The sequence below is a fragment of the Cynocephalus volans genome, chromosome 15 (assembly GCF_027409185.1).
Source record: "Cynocephalus volans isolate mCynVol1 chromosome 15, mCynVol1.pri, whole genome shotgun sequence".
In the NCBI taxonomy this organism is placed as follows: domain Eukaryota; kingdom Metazoa; phylum Chordata; class Mammalia; order Dermoptera; family Cynocephalidae; genus Cynocephalus; species Cynocephalus volans.
In genome coordinates, this window is record NC_084474.1 from 54,856,098 (window position 1) to 54,880,636 (window position 24,539).

The following is a 24,539-nucleotide window of genomic DNA, read 5'->3' on the forward strand; positions in this document are numbered from 1 at the left end:
TTATTACCCTTGGGCCTGATGGTCAAAACTGGAGCCTGGGAGAACTGGAGGTGTGGGAGGGGCCATTGGCAGGAGCCAGACTGACAGCGGGGCTGCAGTGGCTATCAGAAGCCTGGTGCAAGGGTGTGAGGCCAAGAGGGAATAGAAAGAAATGCCTCAAACTCCCTCCTCTGCTCTTTAGTCTCCTGCTAAGTCTCCAATTGGCATCACCCGAAGGGAAAAGGGATCTCAGGTGGTACGATCTGTGGAGGTGAGCCTCCTGGGCACAGAAGGACAGGGATGGACCTGTTCGGGCAGTAGAAAAGCCAGCAGGTGCCATTCTTTTTGGTGATTCTCTCTTTAAATGGAGAGAGGCTGCTCGCGATCAACTCCAACCTGCCCACCCCCACTCCAGTGTATCATACCGCCTGCCCGCTGATCCTTGACTTCGGTTTATTTCATCTTTTTGGTTTCCTGCCTCTCTGCCACTCTATTCTCTACTGTTCTTTATATGCCTTGCATTTAAACTCTTCCAGAGAACATGTGATGGTTTGTCACCCTCCAAAATTGGATGGAGTACTCACAGACCAGCCTGTAAAAATGGTCTTTGGGTCAGGCACCTCTCTCTAGTTCAATGAGCTACAAAGCAGGCTGGCCTATCATTAAGACTCTCTCAAAAATGGTTGTGGGTAGCATACTCCTCAGAGGAAACAGTCTGACTGGAAGTCACCTTGCATGGCTTGTCCAGTACATTGTCATCCTCACTTCCACCCCAAGGGTGACGATCTCCATATGTAGGATAATAAAATCAATATTTGGCTACTGGAAGGGACTTGCTAATGTTCACTATTAGAGTAATGCAGGACAAGTTGTCCCTCCTAATTAGATTCACCAAATGTGCCCAGCATTGGTGGATCTTCTAACGTGATGCACCTTCAGCTTCCCTTCCAGCTGGGATATCTGTTGTGCCCCAGTTGTTGTGTTCAGACTCTGGTTCATGAGCTGATGCTGTTCTGCTTCTGATCAGAATACGCATAGTCATTCGTATTCATAAAAAGTAAATGCTTTTGTCAATGAGGTGCCTGATAAAAGGAACAGGGCATGATGCTTTTTAATCCTAATCAGCTCTGCAAAAACTCCTACAAATAGGATATGAGCATTATCTGGCATTTTGGATGATGTTAAAAGTTGAATTTACAAAAATCGACAGCAACTGGTTGTTGGTAAAGTTCCAGGATGGTAGCCTTGATGCTGGCAGGGATGCTACTCTTCAAGTACCCATTTCTCCCTGGGTTTGAAGTCTCTTCTGTGCTACCTCCTTCAAGAGCAGAGCCTGTGGGCAACCCCAGAGTACTTACTGCACCATTCCAGGTCATTTGTCAGTGTCGGAACTCTCCAAGATGTTCAGTTCTCTGTCTGCACCCTTTCCTCCCCAGTCCACCCTTTCCCTTTACCTCCATCTTGTGAGATTCTCATTTTTCAAGTCCCAGCTCAACTGCCCCTTCCCGTGACATAGTGCTTAGGAGAGTGGGCTCTGCAGTCAGGCCACCTGAATTTTATACCTAGTCTGCCACGCATCAGCTAAGCCTTCATTTCTTCACCTGTAAAAATGGGATCGTCAGTGGTGAAGCATGTGGGCATTAGAGCCAGATGGTCTAGTTTCAACTGCTGGTTCAACCACCTACTAGCTATATGACTTTGGGAAAGTTAATGAATCTTTCAGTGCCTCCATTTCTCCATCTGTAAAATGGAGCTGATAAGATATGTATAGATATGTTGTGAGGATTAAATGAATCAATTAAAGAAAAAGCCCTTAGAATAATGCCTCACACATAGTAAGCCACTAATGAATGTTATACTTTATTATTTTCTGTCTCATTGAGTTGTAGGGATTTAGTTAGGTAAAGCATGTAAAGCATTTGGAATCATGCCTGCTCTAAGTCAGCTCTCAGTAAATGATTATGGTAGTTGTTATGTTGCATTTTTATTGCTATTCTCCAGTTGGCCAGGAAGAGGTTTTGCTTCCTGTGTTCACATGGTACATTGATCATACCTCTAATAGCATCTTTCACACTGTGTTGTCATTGGATTTTGTTTTCTATATTGGACTGTGAGTTCTTTATAGGCAAAAGTAGGTAATTAATAAACATTTGAGATGGGTTACAATGAAAAAAATTGCCATAGTGCATCAAGGTTTTTGGACTCAAGATCACTGGTGGCTTGTCAGTGAAGTTTTCTGTGTAGAGAGAGGCCAGCAATAGGTGGATTAAGACTTCCAGTTTTGGGTGCATCTGCCTGTCCTCACTGGCTCCTATGGTGTACCAGGTGCAGAGTTGGAACCTGAATTATAGTGCCAAGAGTGGGTGTTTACCTACCTGTTCTTTACATAAGCTATATACAGTGTTTGAAATGAATGATGTTAAGTGAGACTTGTGTCCTCTCCCTTTAACTCTACTTTAAGCAAAATATTTGCTTGGTTTCAAATGTAGGTTTCATAGCCTGGTTCAAAATGGAATTCTACCACCATGAAGAACTGTTTGCTATGAAAGAACTCATACCCAAAAGATGACTCATTCAGGTGAAGGCTAGCTAAATCCCCTAATTGAGCTTATGACTTCAGATGTTTGGGGGAAAAAAAGAAAGAGAAAATAAATAACAATTTATTTGCTTACTCCTTTTGGTTTTCCTTATGCAACAAGACGTAGATCTTTTTCTAACTTAAAACTGGCCTGTACTTGTGAGATATTAATGACTGTAAAAGAATTGACATCAAACAATGATTTATCTCAGAAATTGCTGTAGTTAAGGCTGAGATGGTGCTGTCAGTCAATACTCCCTGCCAACCTGTCATTCCTACTCCCTCATAAACATCTTTGTATGTGCTTACGTGTGACAAGTGCACTGCACAATACCCACCCAACATGAATCCTTGTTTGTCATGTTAGTTGGAAGGATGCACAGATGTTATTTTTGGAATATGGTTTATAAGTTTATGTTATGCATTGAAATAATCATAAATACCAGTTTATATAGATAGTTAATGATAAATGTTCTATTAGATTTCTAATAAAAGAAAAGCATGGACTACTTTTGAGGTTTAAAATGGACTATAGCCTAGACGGCAGAGGGAAATTTATCCAATGGAATTTCTCCATTTGTTATTATTCCAGACTAGATTAAAACCTTAAATGTGTCAGGCTTGTTCCTTGGTGAAAAGTTGGTATTTATCCTGTTCTTAAGAAATATTTATTAACATCCTTAATTTAATCTTGAAATATTTTATAGCTTCAGTGGTGGGTTCTATCAATTCAAGGTTCTGTTTGGAAACGTCTGGATCCATCCATATGTGTTCTCTGCTGTAGCAGTGGTGGATTTGTCTGTTCTGTGTGATGTGCCTTTAATTTACAAACCATAGAGTTTTGTTTTTTTCCATTCATCAGCTGACCAATTAGGTCTGTGCAGTTTATCCAATATGTTGTGATGCTGTATAAGGTCTTTTGTCCAAAGCTAGAGCTTGTCTCATTCTGGGCTTGCATTGTCTGTTGGCTTAACTGCTGTATTCATTGTACTGTGTTTGCCCTCTGAGTTGCCCAAAACCTGCTGTGCTTGCTGCTGTTTGCAAAGGCTTAGTGGGAGAAAAAGGCTGTGACACTGAAGGTTAAGCAGATGCTGGAGCTCCATCCAGATTCAAATATCAGTGCTGTTTAGTATACTTGTATTTTAACTGTTAGTGTCATTATTTGATGGGGACATGTTGAGGTCATCTGAAATGGACTACCCTTTTGCTTCCATAAACATTTCCTCTGATGGCTGAAAGATTACTGATTATTTGTTATATATCTCCATGCAAAGGGGTCCCTACATTTCCATAGTTTATTTCAGCACTTATCATGTCTTATTGTCGAGAAGATATTTTTGATATCTAACCCAACCTCTTTCATTTGCTACCTAAGACAACCAATTTTCCTTGTCTCTTTGCCTTAACAATTACTTTTCTAAAAGTATTTGGGATTTATTTCAACATGCCACATTTAGAAAATTCTTCTGGGTGTTCTTCCTCTCAAAATTGCAAATGGAACAAAATCTGCTGTGCTCAAGATGTGGATACGTGTTCAAAGAAGCATAACTTCAACCTTGAAAAGAATATTGAGATAAAAAAATAACAATAAATGCATTCTCACTGGCACTCTCCTAAATGCTCCTCTTAATGCACAGAGTTGGCTCTCAGAGAATCTGGTATTTCTTTTACAATGTGATGGGAAGAAGAACCGCGAGCTTTAAAGTTAAGACTGACCTAGGATCACACTGCCTCTTAATAGCTGTCTGATAGCATCAATAAAATGGGGATGATTTTAGCTGCCTCATGGGATTGTTGTGAGGATCAAATGACATTATCAAGTGGAAATACCTCCCACGTGGTGGGTGTTCCACAATGTTCATTTCTCTCTGCCAGGCTTGCCAATGCAATGTGACTATTTTGTAATATGTTGAAAAGTACACTAAATTTAATTATTATAAAACCTCATTAATTAAATTAGAGTTTGTAGCTGTTTGGACAGAGTTGAGCAGAAGTTGTTTTTTTGTTTGTTTGTTTTTGTTTTTTTACTAAGAAGAGAGGATTAGCTAAACAATTTTTTCTGTCAAATAGAATGGAGGTAAGAAAAGCTACTTAAAGCTTTTAGAAACTCCGATTAGCAAATAAAGAGAAAGAATTAATTAAAAACAACCATTATCTAAGTCATTGGAAAGGTTGGGGAGACAACTTATTTAGTAATGCTTGCCACTGATTCGTGTGCAATTAGTTGCTGTGTGATTTACAAAGACATGCCTCATTAAAACTAGTCTGTATTTCAGACACCTCATCAATTAAGATGTACTTTCCTTTCAATAAACCTGAATCTGTGAGTTTCTCTAACAATGAAAAAATGGAGCATTGAATCGAGGAAAAGTGCTGTCCATTGGTCACCAATACTGTGAGAAAGACCTTCACTCACTTATACTAATTTACACTCTCATTGTTTCCTATCCCTTCATTAATTCATTGAATGTTTACTGACAGTCACCAAGGACATGGCACTCAATTACTAAAGTAGAAGTTTTCTTCTGGCATCGGGATACGGAAATGTCTTGCCCTCTATAATAGTGAAAATGTACTTTCTTCCTCTATATGGGAATCCCAATCGGATCCAAACTGATAGATCCCAGAATTAAGGAGGTGTTTAGTAATGATGTCTATTGCACATTATACACCATCCTTCGAATGAATAAGGGAGAGGTAAGAGTTAATTGTTTGACTTCCAGTAGTGCATATGAAGATGACCCCACCCTTTGGCAAAGCCAGACACATGCTGGTGATCACCAGGGGTCTGCACCATGTCCCTGTGCTTAGCACAGGTTGAGGGTCTAACCTCAGCTTCAGTCTTGAGGATGCACTGTAGGTCATTATAATTATTAAGACATTTTCACAGGTGCAATTATTTGTTGCCTGTTTCTATTACCACTTGCGAATTTTTACCATTATTTCTTTTTTTGTTCAAAGTTTAAAAAAAATAATTAAAAATGACAAATCTGAGTTGGATCATGGTGCTACAATTTTGGTATTTTTTTGACATTATTATCCAAATATGTGTGACCTGAAAGCTACAGCTGCTTATCTTTGAGAACAAGACTGTTACTAGGCTCTGTAGAACGTTAATTGTTAAGAGCTCTGGCTCCGAGTCAGACTGGATTCAAATCTCCATGACTCCACTAAAGCACTCTGTAACCATGGAGGAGTTCAACCTCTCTGAGTGATGGCTTCTCCATCTCTTAAGCAAGAGTAAGTGTGTATACTTCCTAAGAGTATTATAAAGGTTAAATGCAATATTGCACATAAAATACTTAATATGGTTCATACATATAAAATATGAAATAAATAGTAGTTATTTATCATTACTACTGGAAGTCTAATGGGCAGAATGTTCTGATGCTTAAATGAGAAAATGATGGATTCTTGAAACAGTTGCTCATTGAGTTCAGTAAGCTTCAGGATGGATGATTAAGCAGAAGGTTTATGGGCACTTCTGGAAAGAGTTGAGGGGGAAGCAGTAGGGCTTCATAAAGAACAAGTCACACCAAATCATGATTGGAGCAGGAGGACATATTAGACTTGGGATCTGTGGGTTTCAGAAGCATCTTTTCTAAGTCTTTCATAATGTTCTTACTGAGATATATGTCATATGTCCCCAACTGAGAATTTGAGGATAATATATGGGTTGGGGGACCACATCTCCTAGTTTTCTTTCCCAGTATTCTTTATCACAGCACTTTGTTCATTTTCCCATATCACACTTACCAAAAATCTAATTATTTCACTGATTCATTTGTTTACTTATCAGTTATTTGTGTTCTCACAAGAATGTCAGCTCCATGAAGACAGGAACCCATGCCTGCCTTAATTACATCTGCATCCCCATGAACTAATACAGGACCTGTCCATACTAGACAATCATTAAAGATTTGTGCATATTTAATAAGAAATGAGAGAATTCTGGGCTGGTTAAAAAAGAGTGACCCAAAGAGTACTGGATCCTTAGAAAGAGGTCTCTATTAGAGTGTCACTTTTTGGTTAGGTTCATTTGAGAGTTTAATCATTTACAGGAAAATACAGAAGGCTTACTAATCATATCTGTAGATGGCAGAAGTTGAAACATGCAGCTAATATTGTGAATCAAAATTTAAAATTATCTCAATAAACTAAACTCCAAGTCAATAAGATTGAATAAATGAAGAGGAAAAAATAAAAATGCCTACATTTAGATTTAGAAACTCAGTTTCCCAGATAGGATACAAGGGCCATCTAAATAGCGACAAGGTCCTATAGGAGGTCACAAGGAAGAGGCTTGGGGTTTTTAACTAACCTGAGCCCCAATCACTATATCCTGGTAGATTTTTAACATAAACCTACCCTTCACCAGTGGTGCTCAACCTTGGCTGCTATTAGAATCTCCTGGGGATCTGATAAACAAACCAACCAACAAATAAAAACATACTAATGCCCAGACATCATTCCAGAAAATTTTGAGTCAATTTGTTTTGGGAAAGGTCTGGGTAGTGTTTTGTTTCATTTTGCATTTTTCTTTTTTGGTCCCCAAGCAATTCTAATGTGTGGGAAAGGTAATGAATCTCTACCCCGACTTTGTCCTTAATATATACCTTCCACAATCTGTTTCTGGCATTCCATTTCCTGATCATTGCTTTCTATATTTCTAAATAACCCCACTGCAACCTTTTGCCCTCTAGGACCTCTGATCCATTGACTCTACCACCTTTTGGCTGTTTTGACCCCCTTCATTTCTTTTCTTTTCTCCACGCTCATTCTAGTTATCATCGCTTTGCAGATACCTTCAATGTGTCCACGTACTCACATGGCAAACCCCAACCCTAACTGAATCTAAGCAAGACAATTTCCTCCCCACGACTCCACCAAAACCTTTTGTCAAGGTCTCCAGTGACCACCGTGTTGCTAACTCCCATGATCAGTTTCGGTCCTCATCCTACTGAACTTTTCAATAGCGTTTGACCCCACTGATCAGTCCCTTCTCTTGTTCTTTATTTTCCTTTACCATTTTAATCACCTGCTTTTTGTTGTGGACTTTAAACGTTTTAGTTTTGTATTAGATCCATCAAAATCTTATCTGGCTGCTTGGTTTCATGAAAAGAACATCTTAACATCCTATTTAAACTTAACTTTCATTTTTGTGAAGTTTTATTAGGTAAAAAAAAAAAAAATCCTGTTCCCCAGATCAGTGCTTAGGGAATGTTTGTTAAATTTGGGGATATCTGTGGAAACTGGGTTTTTGGAATATTTCTGTGTCCTACTTCATCCTTATATCTTAATTTTCAGAAATTCTTTACCTATATCTATTTGTTTACCTTGGAATTTTCACAACATTGTGTCTAATTATTATTATTAACTTTACTTCTTTGATGTGCAATCCACTCTTCTGTCTTAAATTTCTCTAAATCTTCCCGCTTATTTCTCTAGTTGATTTGCTTTCGGATGTCTTTTATCCTTCTCGTGTTCTTTAATTTGAGGCTTCTTTGACGTGCTTTTTTATACGTAGTCTCTTCTTTTAAAGTGATTTTCTGCTTCCCAGCCAGCCGGTCCCGCCGTTCTTGCGGTGGTGTTTTCACTTTGCCTAAGTCTGAGGAGGACGGTCCAAGTTGATTCTTATCTTCTCTTGTGTATTTAAATCTTATCTCTTCTTTTTAGTGGCAGCTTGTAAAGCCTATTCTCGTCTTTCAAGTTGAAAAACCTGACAAGTAGGCACGGTTCTCCTTCCCTTCTCAACTAAGAGATTTGGAATTGCCGTCTCAGCACACTGCCTCCACGTCTCCACTTCCACTTCCTTCTCAGTTTTTTGCAATCTGGTTTTTACTGGCATGAGCTAATCAAACTGCTCTAAGAAAATTCTCTGTGGCTGTCTGTGGTCCCTTTTAGTACTGATCTTAGGAGCGTTCTCCTTCCTGAAGCTCTCTTCCCTCTTGGATTCCATAACGCCATTTTCTCTAGCCCTCCCTCCTGTTCCTTTTTTTCTTTATGGAATAATTTGTGAGCTTCTTTTCCTCTGCCTTCTCTTTAACCCTTCCTCTTCCCAGGGCTCTGTCATTGCTCCTCTGTACTTCTTACTATGCGTAATCTTGGGGAGCTGACCCACTCACATTCATTTAGCTGCCCCATATGACTTTGTGCTGTTTCCTGTACCCTGAATTCACCCTTTCTCTTCCTACTCATCCTTCAAAATCCATTTAGTTTTTACATCCTCCAGGAAGTTTTTCTTCAGGCCTTAAAATAAATTGTCTCCTTTATCCTGTCTCTACACTTGCAACACCAGTATCACAGCACACATTACATTATAATGGAATTATCTGTAATCTTCTTAAGGGCAGAAAATGTGACTATTTTTGTATCCACATGCCCAGAACAGAGCTCAAGAGCTTTCTTTGTGGCTCGCTTCCCTCTGAATGAGATGTAATCCTCTGCATCATCTGGCTGAGATTGTATTTCGGCTCAAAAAAAAATTGTTTTAAAATGATGCTCTAGATCACAATTTCTCTGTTAACTCTTGTGACATCTGTGATACACCTATCGCTTGCATACTAAATCCCCTTGATCCACTTCCCAATTCTATCCGAGTCACTGCCATATATTTATGTGGTTGCTCTGTGGGTTGACTTCAACCATCACATATATGTGGCTAACTCCCAAATCCTTTCCTGTAGCCCTTATTACCGTCCTAAACTCCTGGTTGATCCTGCACACCCTCCCCTTGCCTGAAATCATTTCTTATCCTCGTGGTACAGAGTTTCTGCTGCCTTGGTGCCTCCAACACCCAGGACATGTCACTGAGGATGGAACCTCATTTGAGTAGAATGTGTAGGTTGGGGGATGGAGCAAAGGTGGGTGGGGATGAGGTAGGCATTGAAAAGAAGTTACAGGATGAGAAGATAGTTGTATCAGTTTCCTATTTCTGCTGTAATGAATCACTATTCTCTTAGAGGCTTGAAACAACACAGACTTATTCTCTTACAGTTCTGGAGGTCAGAAGTCTGAAGTCAGTTTCACTTGGCTAAAGACAAGGTATGGGCAGGACTGGTTCCTCCTGGAGGCTCTGAGGGGTGAGTCCATTTCCTCTCCTTCGTCACCTTCTAGAGGCTGCCTGCATTCCTTGGTTCCTGGCCGCATCACTCCAGTCTCTGCTCCCATCATCACAGTGCTTTCTTCCCTGTCTCTGAATCCTCCTGTCTCCCTCTTAAAAGGAACATTCTGATTATAATAATTACCCACCCAGATAATCTCTCCATCTCAAGATCCTTAACTCATTTACATCTACAATGTCCCCTTTGCCATAGAAGGTAATATTTACAGATTCTGGAGATTAGGACATGGACATATTTGAGGGGCCATTATTCAGCCCACAGCAGGGGTCCTGGGTCAGGGTGGAGACCACTTTTAGTGAAAAGAGATGCAGAACTTTTGCTTTTTAGTAGGTGCAGAGGTCAAGAGGTTTGGATATATGTGTGTGTCAGGGAAGAAAAATTGTTGCTATTCGGGCCGGCCCGTGGCTCACTTGGGAGAGTGTGGTGCTGATAACACCAAGGCCACGGGTGTGGATCCCTATATAGGGATGGCCGGTTGCTCACTTGGGAGAGTGTGGTGCTGATAACACCAAGGCCACGGGTGTGGATCCCTATATAGGGATGGCCGGTTGCTCACTTGGGAGAGTGTGGTGCTAACATCATCAAGTCAAGGGTTAAGATCCCCTTACCGGTCATCTTTTTAAAAAAAAAAAAGAAAAAGAAAAATTGTTGCTATTGATGCTATTTCTAGGTAATAGAAAACTAATAACGTGAATGGGAAAAAATTCTAAACAGTTTTTTTGTGTAAAAGTATTAAACCTGAGAGTCATTTATATGAACTGCATATAATTTATACATAAATACCTGACAGCAAAATAATATTGTCTAACTAATTAACTTGTTAGATCATCATCACTTAAGTTTTCTTTTTATTACAGTGTGCTCAGGAGTTTGTTCACCATCTTCGCAAAGCAGGGGTTGTCTTTAGTGCTCAGTAGCTCTAATGAGCTCTCCTTTTAATGAGTATGGAGCCAGGTGTGGACACTGAACAAAGGAAGAGAAGAACGTTTACAGCTTGCTTTTTTTCTCTTGCATCCTTTTCTTTAAAGAGAGCTGTGGTTAAGAGAAATAACTGGTAAAGGGAAAAAAATCAGAGTAAGACTCTTCATTTGAGAAGTTTGACTTGGCCATAGAAAATACATGCCCATTGAAGCAGCAGCTAGTAACTAGGCAAATGGACTGAAAGGGGTCACTGGGCGATGTCTTAGTTTGTTTTCCCCAAGAAGCAAATTTTGAGGCATGGATTTGGGTAGGCAAATGGAGACGTGATTTCTTTAGGGCCACACAGAATGTCTCCTAGAACTGTGTCTGGAAGTCAGGAGGCAGCATTTATCCATCAGCTCCCACTCTCCATTGTCTGAGGACTGTCCCCTCAGGCTTTTGTCCCCTGCTTCCCGGCTGTACCTGTGTACTGTAGGTCCCTGCCACAGTGGAGAAGGTCTGGAGGCAGAAAGTTGGAAGATGCTCAGGGGCACAACTGAGAGGGCACTGTCATCCCTGGAGGAGTCTGCACTCGGTAAGGCCGATCTGCAGCTGAAAGCTGAGATGTGGCATGCAGGATGTGGCTTAGGGCGCTCAAGGCCAGAGCTATGGGAAAATCCCTTCTCAAATGGTAGCAATGTGGCAGCAATGACCCTAATGGCCATCTGTTTGACAAGGGAACTGTACCAAGTGTTCCTAATGGAACAGGTCTGGGCAGTGAGTGAGACAGACATGGGGTCTCACCCTGTTAATACAGCTGCCACCTTGCTGAGCTTCTGTTTTCCCATATGTAAAATGAGAACCACAAGTTCGCCTTTTTAGGACTGTGTTTGTGATGGAAAAGGGATAATGTGTGTAGAGTGCTTTGCACGGTGACTGGGACAGACCTGTACTCGTAAATGACCTGGAGTGGTTCACTTATTATTCGTCTGGACAAGAAACAAAGACTCCTCCACAGATGAGGCCTGGCCTTTGTTCACAAGGCCGGAGGGGTCCTGCTGGCACCCCTAAAGCAACCCTGAATTGGGGAGTATCTGAACTCAGAAACCCTAGTAGAGGAATCCCAAGGAAGCACAGCAGGAGAGCGGAAAGACATAGGGACAGGAGACTAGCCTTTTAACTGTGTTTTAACTGTGTTAAAAGGAAAATGAAAGAGACAGCAAAACAAAAAACAGCAAACAAAACAAAAACAAAAACAAAGGAAAAGAAAAAGTAAAAAGAGAAAAGTGATTCATTGTCACCTGAGGCGTCTGTTGTAGGGAATAAGTCACATGTGTTCATATTTCTTACTGAATAACACCTGCAACTTTTGAGGCATCAGGACATGAAGTCCCCATGTCTTTCCTCTCTCCTGCTGTGCTTCCTTGGGATTCCTCTACTAGGGTTTCTGAACTTCAGATACTCCCCAATTCAGGGTTGCTTTAGGGGAGCCAGCAGACCCCCTCCAGCCTTGTGAACAAAGGCCAGGCCCTCGTCTATTGGAGGAGTCTTGGTTTCTTGTCCAGATGAATAATAAGTGAACCACTCCAGGTCATCAGCCATTTCCTTATGTAAAGTTCAAACCACCATTTGGCAGCATTTGGCTTTTCTGACTTGGGGTGATCATTTATTCACTGCTTCTTGGAGCACAGATGATTAGTACTTAATCTGCCATAGGCTTGCTGACCCCAAGGCCTGTTAAAAAAGTCAGTGGAGTGATCTAGGCTAGCCTCAGGCTCTGTGATGCCAGGGTCAGTAGTGCTGGTGCCACGGCTTTCTCCTCCTGATTATATGACACTGATAAGGAGCTTCCAGTTAAGAAGGCAAAGTTGCTGCAAGCCCCTCTAAAAAGGAGTTGTACAAGCCTCGCCATAGACGCAAACATGGCTCACAGACTAGCCCTGTCTCGCCATTTTCCTGAAATAGAAAAGGTTGCAGTAGGGACACACTCACTCCCACACATGCACACGCTTGGTGCAAGTGAAGCAATGGTTTGGATGCTGCTGTCTGGATAGCTATCTCTGGGAAGCATTTTGGAGCCAAAACCCCATAAACTCCACGGGTGAATGTTGCTCACTCTGCTGCAGAGCTTCCATTGTGCTCCCTGTGGGAGGTGCATGTTCTGATGGGCCTGGACCAGGAGACCCGACTTCTCCTAATTTATCAAAGCAGGAGCATAGACGCTCTTTTGCTTCTCATTTAGGGTGAGGAGGGGTGACGAGGACTCTGATCACAGGGCTGGGCAGAGTTGGAGAAGGAGAAAGCCTAAGACCAGAATCACGGTGGATCAGGAAGCTTAGGGAGCCCCAGCATTGTGCTCACATGGCCATATGTTTTTGGAAGATTTTTAAAAGAAAGAATTTGACTACAATTGGTTAAGAGTACTGTGTCTTTCCACTGTGACTTACCTTCTGTCACATTTACCCACATGCAGGGTCACTTGAGGGCTGCCAGATGCATTTTGGGAATCAGGCTTAAGGGATGCTGAGTGGGAGATGCATTTTGTTTGGGTTTAATGAGATATATTTATGTGATTTATAATCATTTTTATGTGTACATGGATCTGGAAGTTAATAAAAATGTTATTTTTGCGGATTTTTATGATGCTAAGCTATTTTTCAGTTTTTATAATTTTTAATTTTTGTATTTTTTTATTCTAAAAGAATTCACATTTGTATAATTCTGTAATCATAATTCATATTTTCAAAAATGGAACTCTAATTGTATAAATTCAGACCCCCACAAATCTAGATCTGCCTCCTCACCCACAGACCCTTCCTTCCCTCCTTTTTTTCTTTTTCCTCCTCCTCCTTCTTTCTCTTGTTTAGAAGCTAGGGCTTTGCAATATTTACCTGGGTTTCTGATTTCTTGCTCCTATCACTTCATTCATAGACTCAAGGGGAAAACATTTCATGTGTATAGTGGATTAAATAAAATTTTATAGAGTGGCCTGACAACCCAAACACCGTGTAAAATGCTAGTCCCATAACTGGCTGTGTTCTGAGCTCTGAGCTGCCAACTTGGAGGACCTTCTGGATAATGACCCCCTCATGCTTGATCTGGCCTCTACCGACATTCTCGCTCAGCCCCCTCACCCCCAGGACACCCTGCACTCCTGCCCTTTCAATCAGTCCCCCGGCACAAGCATTTTTCACAGTGCAGCTTCTCTTTGCTCTTCTTCTACATGAATGCCAACAAACTAAATCATAGGCTTTCTCCATCCGAAGTAAATAACAACTAGTGCATTCATGTTTAGGGAAAAGTTGCTAGAGGCAACAACTTAAAATTGTAAGTAAAGTCCTGAAAGTGAATAAAGAGACAGGAAAAGAATAAAACACAGAAAACTTACAAAAAGCAAAAAAAAAAGTGTCAGCCTGCATCCATTTGGTTTTGAAGTAAGCAGCTGTTTGCTCTTCAGAGTGCCCAAGGGCTACATTGTGGAATCTCTGCTGTTCATAACGGTTAATGTGGGGTTTGATATACAAAAGGCAAAAGTATTAAAAATTTTCATCCAAAGAGCTCTACGTTTTAAAGTTTTAATTACGACAGGGTGTCTGCGGTTCAGGAAGCTTACTTCCATAGCATACATTATTCTTTAGTCATGTTGATCAAACAATATAGTATTTTACTAAATTGACACATTAGGAGAAAGTGAAGCTTAGGGGTAAATACTAAGTTCTGGAGTCAGACAAGGCTGCTTGTAAGTCCTAGTTCTTGCCCTGATTAGTCATGGCAGCCCTCCGAGCAGCACTTTCCTCATCTAGAAGATGTAGGTGGTAATCTCTGTCTCACAGAATCTTTGAGAGATTGTCCATTGATTAATTGATTTCTGTTAGGATTCAGAGAACAGTTACAGTGTGAAGCTTGTTTCAAAATCACTTTCCAGTCCATTTCTGACTTGCCATTCACATTGCGGCCCTGACAGATTTCCAATACTGCAAGAGTACAGCATTTTATCATCCGTTTAGGCACTAAATAGACATAAAGATATTTGTTAAAATATGTTCTCTCCTTTTATCTTTAGGTTTGTTTTTGTGGATAAGTTTTCTTCTGGCAGTAATAGGAAAATAGGTTGCACTCCAAAGAAAATCCAAACTTGAACCAGCCTGCCCGTCTCAGGCCGCACCACCTCAGCCGTTGTCCTCTGTACTCGTGCTCAGGTCTGCGAGCATGCCGAAGCCTTCCCACCCCCGGGCCTTTGCATGAGCTGCTCTCTCAGCTTGGATTGCTCTTCCCTAACTCTTGGCAAGGTTGACTGCTTCTCGCCCTTTACTTCTTAATTTAGGAGATGCTTCCTTAGATCCCTTCATCTTACAGAGACCCTACTCTGTCATGCTCTGTCTCAGATCCAGCTTTGCTGCCGCATCGCACACACACCACTGGACACTTGCCACACTGATGCGTGTGTTTGCTTGTACTGTGTGCATTCTCCCCACTCCATGAGAGCAGAGTCTTCGCTTGTCTTATTGGCTGTGAATTCTGGTGCTTAGCACAGGGCCTGGCACATTCAGGTCCTGAAATGTTTTCTGAATGACTGATAATGAATAAATGAATAAATTGGTGAAAAGGTAAAATGAGGTGGTAGGAGGAGGGTGGATTACAGAGGATGGCAGGGTGAGGACCGTGCTGGGGGTAAATAAACTTGCTGGGATCCACTGCTTGATGGGCAATGACTGCAAACCAGTAATAATGAGAATGAAGGAGGGAAGGCACAGGGAGAACGGGCCAGTGTCTGCTAAGGGAAGAGAAGCTTTGGAACCACCTGTTCCAGGCACCAATTTTAGCTTTTTCAGTAGGAAACCAACTGTCCTAATTTCCTTACATGGTATAAGAAAAAAAATAAATAAATAAACCATACACAATTCAGAATGTGGGAAGAGCCTCCCTGGAAAGTGCTGCTACCGCCACCCTTCACCTCACCCATTCCCTAGGGTGACCCCCCACCACCTTATCCCTCACCTGAACCCTGCCTAACCTGACCATGACACCAGTGGCATTTCCAGTTATTTATCATATACTAAAACTTGCTATTCCCAGTTCTCAGTGAACCAAAGTGGGGAGAACCAATGTGGAGAAGTTAGGACTGTCGTCTTTGGAGTTGAATGCTGGTTCTGCCACTTGGTAGAGTGTAGCTTGGACACCTCATTTAACTTCTTTTAGTCTTGATGTTCCTCATTTATAAAATGGGGATAGAGATGGTTCTGAAGATTAAACTGGTTAACATACAAGGAGCTTAGCTCAGTACCTGCACATGGTTAATGTTCAATAAAAAGTCATTACTATGAGTCCTTCCAAACCACATTTATCTTTTAATCAGTCCTTGTGCTCATAGAAAGCTTAGAATGTAATCAGCAGAAATAAACTGAGACTACTAGAGTCAGAAGAAAAAAGAGTTTATTGGAAGGATATTAATAGCTTCAAGAACCGAGGGAAGAGCAACCAAACAGGCATTGGGAAAGATGAGAACCGGGGCAATTGGAGGTCTGAGAAGCAGGAACCTGTGAACCATCTTTTCAAGGAGCTGCTGCTGCTAAGGCTCAGCTGCCAGTGCTCTTGCTCTTGTTGGTTTAAGTGCCTGGGAGGGGGAATCAGATGGCCAGCACTGAGTGTGAGCCCTCCTCTGTGGTCAGAGGAGTGGAAATCTGGGATTGGTTGCCCCACCAAAGCCACGTGGAGCTTGGGGGGACAGTCCTATGAGGACAGGATGCTGGGTAGACAAAGCTACCTGTGCTCCAAGACACACCGCTAGGTGTTCCTGAGGACCTGCCAAGCAAACTTCTCTTGCCTGATTTTTCAGTGTCTTCCATGTCAAAATTTAATTGGCTCCTATCTTAACCTATCATCATTTCCTCTTGTCTTTTTCCTTCTTTTGAATGACTTCTGTAATATTGATTCACTGATACATTTATTTAGTCAACAAATATTTATTGAACACTTACAGGTATCAGGTTCTGTTCTGGGGGCTGGTTTCCCTCAGTGAACCAAAGAAACCCCAGAAAGCCCATGCCCTCAAGGACTTACTTCCTAGTTGGGGGAGACAGACAGCCAAAAAGAAATAAATATATATCATGAAGTGGCAGTGGTGCTGATGACCAAGTGAGAATGAGAAGAATCAGAAGACAGGAAGGGAGCGTGGAGTGTGGGGAGTGTTGCTCAGATTGGTCATTCATGTTTATATGAGTCTGTCATTCAACTAATTTTTATTATTTTATTTTCTTTACTTGCCTAAATGACTGTCTGGTTTCCCCCGTCTGGACTGAGTACCTTAAGGTGCCCTAGCCCCTGCCCATGGTTAATGCTGAATAATGTTTGTGGAATGAATGGATAAATACGGCCCTTACAGGATGGCTATTGGATGATTGTGTTTTTATGCATGTGAGCTGGGCAGCCATTCTCCCAAGAAGGCATTGCAGGGGACCTGGACAGAGGGGAGAATTACATCTGGCCTCTGCCCTCGTAGGTACTCTGTAACAGTTTTGACTGGTTAATTGGCTAAATAAGCCATTTGTTTAACTCCTATTTAGCCAATCTCTCTTCTCTGGAATGAGGTTGGTTTCACTCTGTTCTTTTTTAAAAATGTTGTTATACATGATTTCTAAATTTAAGACCAACACTGAGATATAAATGAGAAAAATATCCATCCCTCTGAGAATCATGGCCTCAGAAGGAATCATAGCATCTGAAGGAACCTCAGGAGAGCACCTAGCCCAAGTGAGGTTGTTCTGTGGATAGCAGTGGTAATAGCAATGGTCCTTTCAGGGAAGCTTGAATGCTATTAAATCATCTCCCCATATTTAAAGTTCATGTTTACTAAAGTGGAGAGGACTAATTCTAATTTAAGGACTCAGTCTAAATGTAGAAAACAAGACAATGGAATGCTATAAAATATTTTTATTAGACATTTGTGTACAGTCGAGCAGTGCTGATTGCATGGTGTCCAGACGTGGCCTCCACCTTAGCAGGACTCATGGCCTTTCACTGCACACCAGTGAAGGGGCTGCTTTGACACAGCTCTCTGATTCTGACGGGAGCTGTGTATAAATGGTCAGCTGTGTGCTGAGTATATTTAGCTTATGCTAACTGCCCCTGAGAGGCTGAATATCATCTGTTTCCAGTTTAATTGTGTTTTGGAGCACGGTATATTTTTTTTCCAGATGAATAAATATTAAGCCTTTTCCACTTCCTGAGGAAAGTTAGGGTTGGATTCTGAAGTTAGAATTGCCAAACTTATTAAATCAGATTAAAACTAAATGTAAAGAGCTATTGACTCTATTTACAAGCATTTATTAGAATATACTGCTCAATGAAAATGCCATGTTTTGGGTGAAAATAAATTAGATACCAATGCCCACAGATGAAAAACCATTTTATTTACCATTAGCATGAACGGGCGGTATGGCTGACTGACAGGACAGTTAGAAATAGTGGTTAAATGATGTTGATAATTACAGTGTCTTCATCTAATATTTAAAACTTTCAAAAGTCATTTCTCCCAAATGTTCTCAGACCTTCATATCTCCAAGAGTGCATAACCCTTGAAATTTCCATATGCAAACCAAAATATATAAAGTATTTTAAGCACTATCACTCTTACAAAAGGATTCACTCCAGGTTGCTGAGAAAGCAAATTTGGCCAGCTGCATTTACTCATTTGTTTATAAACCATAAACTTCCCAATAGAGATCTTAAAGGAAAAGTTAGGACCAACTTGAAATAGATGTCAGAACTGGGAAGAATTTTGATTACATATCTCTTTCTGTGTATAGAGAGCTAGTGATGGTAAGTGATTGCTCCAAGGTCGCCCCAGGTGGGGTGGGGTTACACCCCAGACTTCCTGACTTCCTGTGTTCTTTATACTTTATCCCCTTGTCTCTCTGAAGCGATCATTTAAATTAGCAAGATACATATGTAATGGTCATAGTCCATTCATGCTGCTATAACAAAATACCTGAACCTGGGTAATTTATAAAGAACAGAAGTTTATTTCTCACAGTTTTGGAGGCTGGGAAATCCAAGATCAAGGTGCCTGCAAGTTCTGTGTCTGGTGAGGTCTGCTCTCTTTTTCCAAGACTGCACCTTGAATGCTGTGTCGTCACATGGAGGAAGGCACAGAAAGGCAAAAAGGGCCAAATGCTATGTGATGCTTCTTTTTTAAGGGCCTTAATACTATTCATGAGGGAGAAGGTCATGACCTAAACCCCTCCTAAAGGCCCCCTCTCATAATTCTCTTGCATTGGAGATTAAGTTTCAACATGAATTTTGGAGACACAAATATTTAAACCATAGCAATAATCTACAAAATTTCTCTTTTACTGAAAGCAGCTGTTATGTAAAAAATGGAATACTCTTTTGGTTATTTATGCTTGTGTTCCTACATGTCCACACTCCTCTCACTCTACTTCCATCAGTTTCTCATCAATCTCTGAGTAAAAGTGCCTAAGATAGAGTGTGTTTCAATGTACTTCTGTGAGCAAATCAGTGAAACTTGTCTCATGGCATAGACAGCATATAGAACTCTTCTCCTGGTCTCACCATGCTGACGTAGGCACCGCCAACTAGCTTGGTCTTTAATGGCCTGTCCAGACTGATGCTAGAGAAAGCGACTGGGGTCCTGTAACAGGTCAGCTCTAGTAACTGCTCGTTTATTCACCTTGTCATTTTAACCAAGTGCCTTTTTTTCCCCGGTAAAATCTGAAAGTCTAAAATGGAGTTAACTATATATATATACTTTAAAACATAAATCACTGTGAATTCATTTCAACTTGTTTCTTGTTTCTTTCAGATCATCTCAACTTTGGTCTCTTGGAACCACCCACTAGTGACAGTCATAAAGTAAGGATACATTTAAAATTTTCTCCATAGTCAGCTATAAATGGAAATCTTGATTTTGTTCAATGACTTCACAAGAGATAGTTTTGTTCAAATATTTTATCAGTAAATAGTGGTGTAATGAATGGGAGTTTTGTATATAAAAAAGATATTAAGCTCCTTTTTAAAATTTATGAAAACGATAAATGGACAGAAATGACATAAATAAGGCACTGCCTATTACTGTTGAATATTACCTGTAGTATTATAAAATATATTTGTAGCCACTGAGTAAAGTGGTTTTTCTATGACATCTTCATCTGGGCAGCTGCCAGAGTTTCTCAAGGGGCACATTACAACACCTTCATGTTGAATTGGGCTGTAGTCCAAGAGGTATCTCAAATGGCATTAAGTGTCCATTAACATCTAATGGACACAAAACATATACTTGCTAGAATATGAATGGGTGTGTTGATTAACTTATCTGTTCGTGTGGTCCTCATTACTGTGAAGCAATGTGGAGCAATGGTTAGTGACCCAAATGTGGATTCAAATGCTTAGGTTCAATTCCTGGCTCTGCTGGATGACTTTGGGCACATGTCCAAATCTCTCTGTGCCTTGGTTTTTTTCATCCATGAAATGGGGCTACTAAGACTGCCTATCTTGCTGTTGTCATGAGATTATTACAAGGATTAAATGAGTTAATGTTTGCAAAGTGCTTAAAACAGTACCCGGGACATAGTAATCTCTGTAAAAATGCTTGTTAAATAAATAAAGGTAAATTAAGAATATAGGTACATCCCAAGTTTCCATATTTACAGATTGAAAAACTGGTTTAGTCTAGAAGCAATGACACCCCAGTAACTAAGCATACCTACTGCCCAGATATTGGTTTCTAATACTATTTTCAGTTAAAAGGAACCAGGGCTCCTTGGAGAAATGGCTGATTTAGGCCTGAGGTAGGAAATATACAAGATAAACCCAGAGTACTTTGTAGTACCAGAAAGTAAGAAAGTTTAAAAAAAAAATCCACAGCGATTGGGGTTTGTCAAAGGGATACTGGAGCCAACTGAAAGTGCTCCCAATGGTCAAAGCTAGAAAATTTGAGCAACAAGATAGATAGATAGATAGATAGATAGATAGATAGATAGATAGATAGATAGATAGATAGATAGATAGATAAAGTAGCATTGACATGTAACCTAAAGTATAAAATGCATATCTATACTGATACTGATATAAATAAATATTAGGTAAATAAATGAGGAGAATAAACAAATCTCCCATCCATGTGGAAGAATTCATTCATTTGGAGGAACTCCAAATAATGTAACTTCCAGTGGGGACTGCACACAGTGTCTTTCTTCCAAAGAGACCAATGTGGAAAGGGAGAAAAAAAAAAGAGGAACTTGAAGGTTGAGAATCCTGACCAACTCTACCTCGAGCCATGTAATCCAGGTTAACATGAACTATGATAAATCATATTCATGGTGGGCGCCCTTGATATGATGAGACAAAAAGGATATTTTGTTCCTATGATCTTCTTCCTGAAAATAGATTACTTACGTCTAATCATGAGAAAAACATAAGGCAAATTACACTAGAGGGGCATCCTTCAAAATATCTGACCAGTACTCCTCAAAACTGTCAAGATCATTAACAATGAGAGAAGTCTGAGAAATTGTCACACCCAAGAGAAGCCTAAGGAAACATGACAACAAAATGTAATGTGGGATCCTGGAACAGAAATAGGACATTAGGTAAAAACTACAAAAATTCGAATAAAATATGGAGTTTAAATAACAATAATGTATCAATATTGGTTCATTAATTGTGATAAACATATCATACTAATGTAATATGTTAATATCAGGTGAAACTGGGTGTGGGTTATACAAGAACTCTCTGTACTATCTTTACAATAATTCTATAAATCTAAAACTGTTTGAAAATAAAACATTTATTTAAAAAAAAGATGAAGTACACACATCAAAAACAGAAACAAAAAAACCCAGCAAACAAAAAACTGGTTTGGAGGTATACTCTCCAATTTTTAAGTCCCTAAATAAAAGTATTCTGATATTTTAAAAGACGTTCAATCCAATTCATTTGTGTTTCAAGTCGCACACATGGAGAATTATATTTTACATTAAAGTTTTGAGTTGGATAAAGGTAAAAAGGTATTATGAATCTTAACTTTTTGAAGTATCCTGGTATATATACATTTATAAAGCGTTCTGCTATATTTCTGAGTTCAAAGTGAAGTATGGCACACACATTAGTTATATATATATATATATATATATATTGCTACATAACAAATTATAACAAATTTAGTAACTTTTGTTATCTCACAGTTTCCATGGGTCAGGAGTTGGGGGTAGCTTCGCTTGGGCCTCTGCTTGGGGGTCTCACAAGGGTGTAATCAAGGCGTTGGCTGGGCTGTGTTTCTTTTTGGAGCTTGGGTCCTTTCTTCTAAGCTCATGTGGTTGTTGGTGGAATTCAGTTGAGACTGTAGGACTGAGGTCCCCATTTTCTTTCTGGCTGTCATCTGGGGCCACTCTTACCCACAGTTCTTTGCCCTGGAGCATCTCACAGCCCTGTCACAAATGGAAGGAGAAACCGTACTCCCATCCACTAACGTGGAGTCTTATATAGTGACTAACCCAGTCAAGGCAGTGACTGTCCCATCGCTTTGTTGTATTCTGTTAGCTAAAAGCAAGGTCACAGGCTGTACCCCATGTGAGAGAATTGCACCAGGACATGACTCAGTGGGGACTAACTGAGGATGTGTCCACTACAACATGCAAGCTGTAAGACAGACACAGGGAGCTGGGCACTGGGGTCGCCAGCACAGACGAGCCAAGGGAAGAAGGCAGGACATTGTGGTGCTTGCTCTTGCTCTCAAGCAAACTCTAACTTGAGGTAAACAGTTTTTATCCCCTGCCCCAACAAAGTTGTTCAAAAATATTCTGCAGGGTTACCACATGAAAGTAAGGATTATTTGAAGATGAAGGAATCAGAGAAAAATATTTGAAGATAGCTCACAAATACATCACCATTTCCTTGACTAGTCCTTTCTATTTATTTATTTATTTTTTAGCAGTGAAGGAATCTGCACAAAAATATGCTCCTAACTCCATGGCAACAATGTTTATGCACTTTAAGAACTCACTTTATAAAAGCTCAAATAACATGATCTCATTTTCATCTTTTCATGACTATTAATTTTTTTCTGTTTTTGAGACTTAGGTTTTTAATATTTATGTTTTTAAATTCTGTCTGCTAATAATTATTAACAGAATGATACTGTTCAGATTATATATTTTTTTACATTTTACATGATGCTGCTAAGTTTGTATATCATTTTTCCTGATTTCTTTTTAGGAGTTCTGAACCCTTTTCTTATAAAATATTAAATACAGAAATACTGGTATTGCCATTTTGCTCCAGTATTTGATCACCACACAGATTTTCAGAATGTCAAAATTTTTTTCCCTGATTGCTCCTTAGAACACCGAGCTGTCTTAGAAATACTAATATTCAGGCATCAGAACTGCATTTGCCAAGTTGTTGCTTTCATCTGGAAATAAAGCACAAACCTCCTTTGTTAGACCTGGTGTCTGATTGTGGGTTTGCATCATGTGATCACTATGTGGGCCTGGGAGTACCCACAGTGGTTACTACAAACCTATTAGGGGACTAAACCAGAGACCTTTGGTATTGATGTCTCAGATGTGCAGCCACCTTGAAGAAAGCAGGTAATTTGTGGAAACACAGCTCATTAGCAGCTACGTTGAAGTGAATAGGAAATACATATTGCAAAAATTCAATTAAGAAACTCTCAGGAGGAAGGATTTCTCATGGCTCCTCTTACTCCTCTTTTCCTCTGTCTTTTTCAAGTTTCTTCCTTCTTTTTTCTATTCACTCACAGCAAGCCTTATACTGTAGCTATTGGTTCCTCTTATGCCAAGAGATACAAGTGTTGTTATTCAGAATGGTGAGAGCTAATCACCTGTAGCTATTGGTAAAATAACTCATTTAGCAAATAAAGGTCAAAGCTTGCTTGCTTCCTTTCTTCCTTTCCTCCTTGGGGTTGTTTTCTTTGTAGGAATTAAATAAAGGGGTCTTTTAAAAAAATACAAAGTAAGTTAGAGTAAATAGAAGTAACCTTTCCTGCTTGCGAAGAAAGCGCAGTAAGTGAAAGCCCAGGAGAAGCACATTTGTCTTTGGCCGGAAGGTCACAGAATAAAGTGATTCTTTTTCAGAGCTGAATCCACTGGAAGGTCATGGAATTTCTCAAGGTTTTTGGCCCTTGAGGTCATCAGATCTCTTTCCCATGGTTTTACATGAGCTTTACCATGAGTGTAGGCTGGCCTGATGGCTTTGTCAGACTTATTTGCCATGTATCTTAGTATATAAATCTGGTACATTCATCTATTACTAAAATTCTGGATTTATTTATTATAGGATTGAAGCAACTATTAGATCTTTTAATCAAAACAGCTGGGTCTATTTTTAAGTAATGCATTTTATAAATAGTATCTTTGTACATCATACCTGTCTTCAGATTTTGTTTCTTGACCAGCCTATCATTTTGCAGCATGGCAATTAAATCCACGTTGGATGTCCTCGTTTGGGAGTGCTGAGGTAGCATTTGGCTGTGGCAGTGTGGGAAGTCTTTTGGCATAAGACAGGCATTCACCAACTCATTTGCTATTTCTCTTTATTTGTTCTTGGGCCCAAGTCCCCACTGAAGCTGGTACTTCCTCCTCCTACTCTGAGTTCTCCTTTTCCTGAATTTGCTACTACTCATATATTCTGTGCTTGCTCATTCCCTGTCTTGTCTTACTTATCCATTGTTTGCTACTGATACTTCTCCCCAGAGATTGTAAGCTCCTTGAGGGTGAGGATTCTGCCTTCTCGCCTTTTATGCCTTTGCAATGTTTGGTGTCCTTAGCCCACCTGCCGCCATCCCCTGACCTTCTCCTCTTACATCTGACCAAAACAGTGTTTCCTCAAGTTCAGTGGAGTGTGTACCTTCCATTTGCCTCGCCCTGTGCTCAGGGCCACAAGATGGAGTCAGCAAACAAAACATCCACACCTGTTGT

The 24,539-nt window shown here is 40.3% G+C and overlaps 1 protein-coding gene across 3 annotated transcripts in view; it reads left to right on the forward strand.

The window, feature by feature from the left end:
- NCALD (neurocalcin delta) overlaps positions 1-24,539 on the forward strand; it is a 332,172-nt gene that overhangs the window by 102,971 nt on the left and 204,662 nt on the right. For 2 of the 3 annotated variants that reach the window (XM_063079362.1, XM_063079363.1), the window contains one exon: positions 19,403-19,452. The gene's annotated coding sequence lies outside the window, so the exon portion shown is untranslated. Of the gene's footprint in view, positions 1-14,720; positions 14,781-19,402; positions 19,453-24,539 lie in introns of those variants that run through there. The other variant, XM_063079364.1, reaches the window with a different exon arrangement.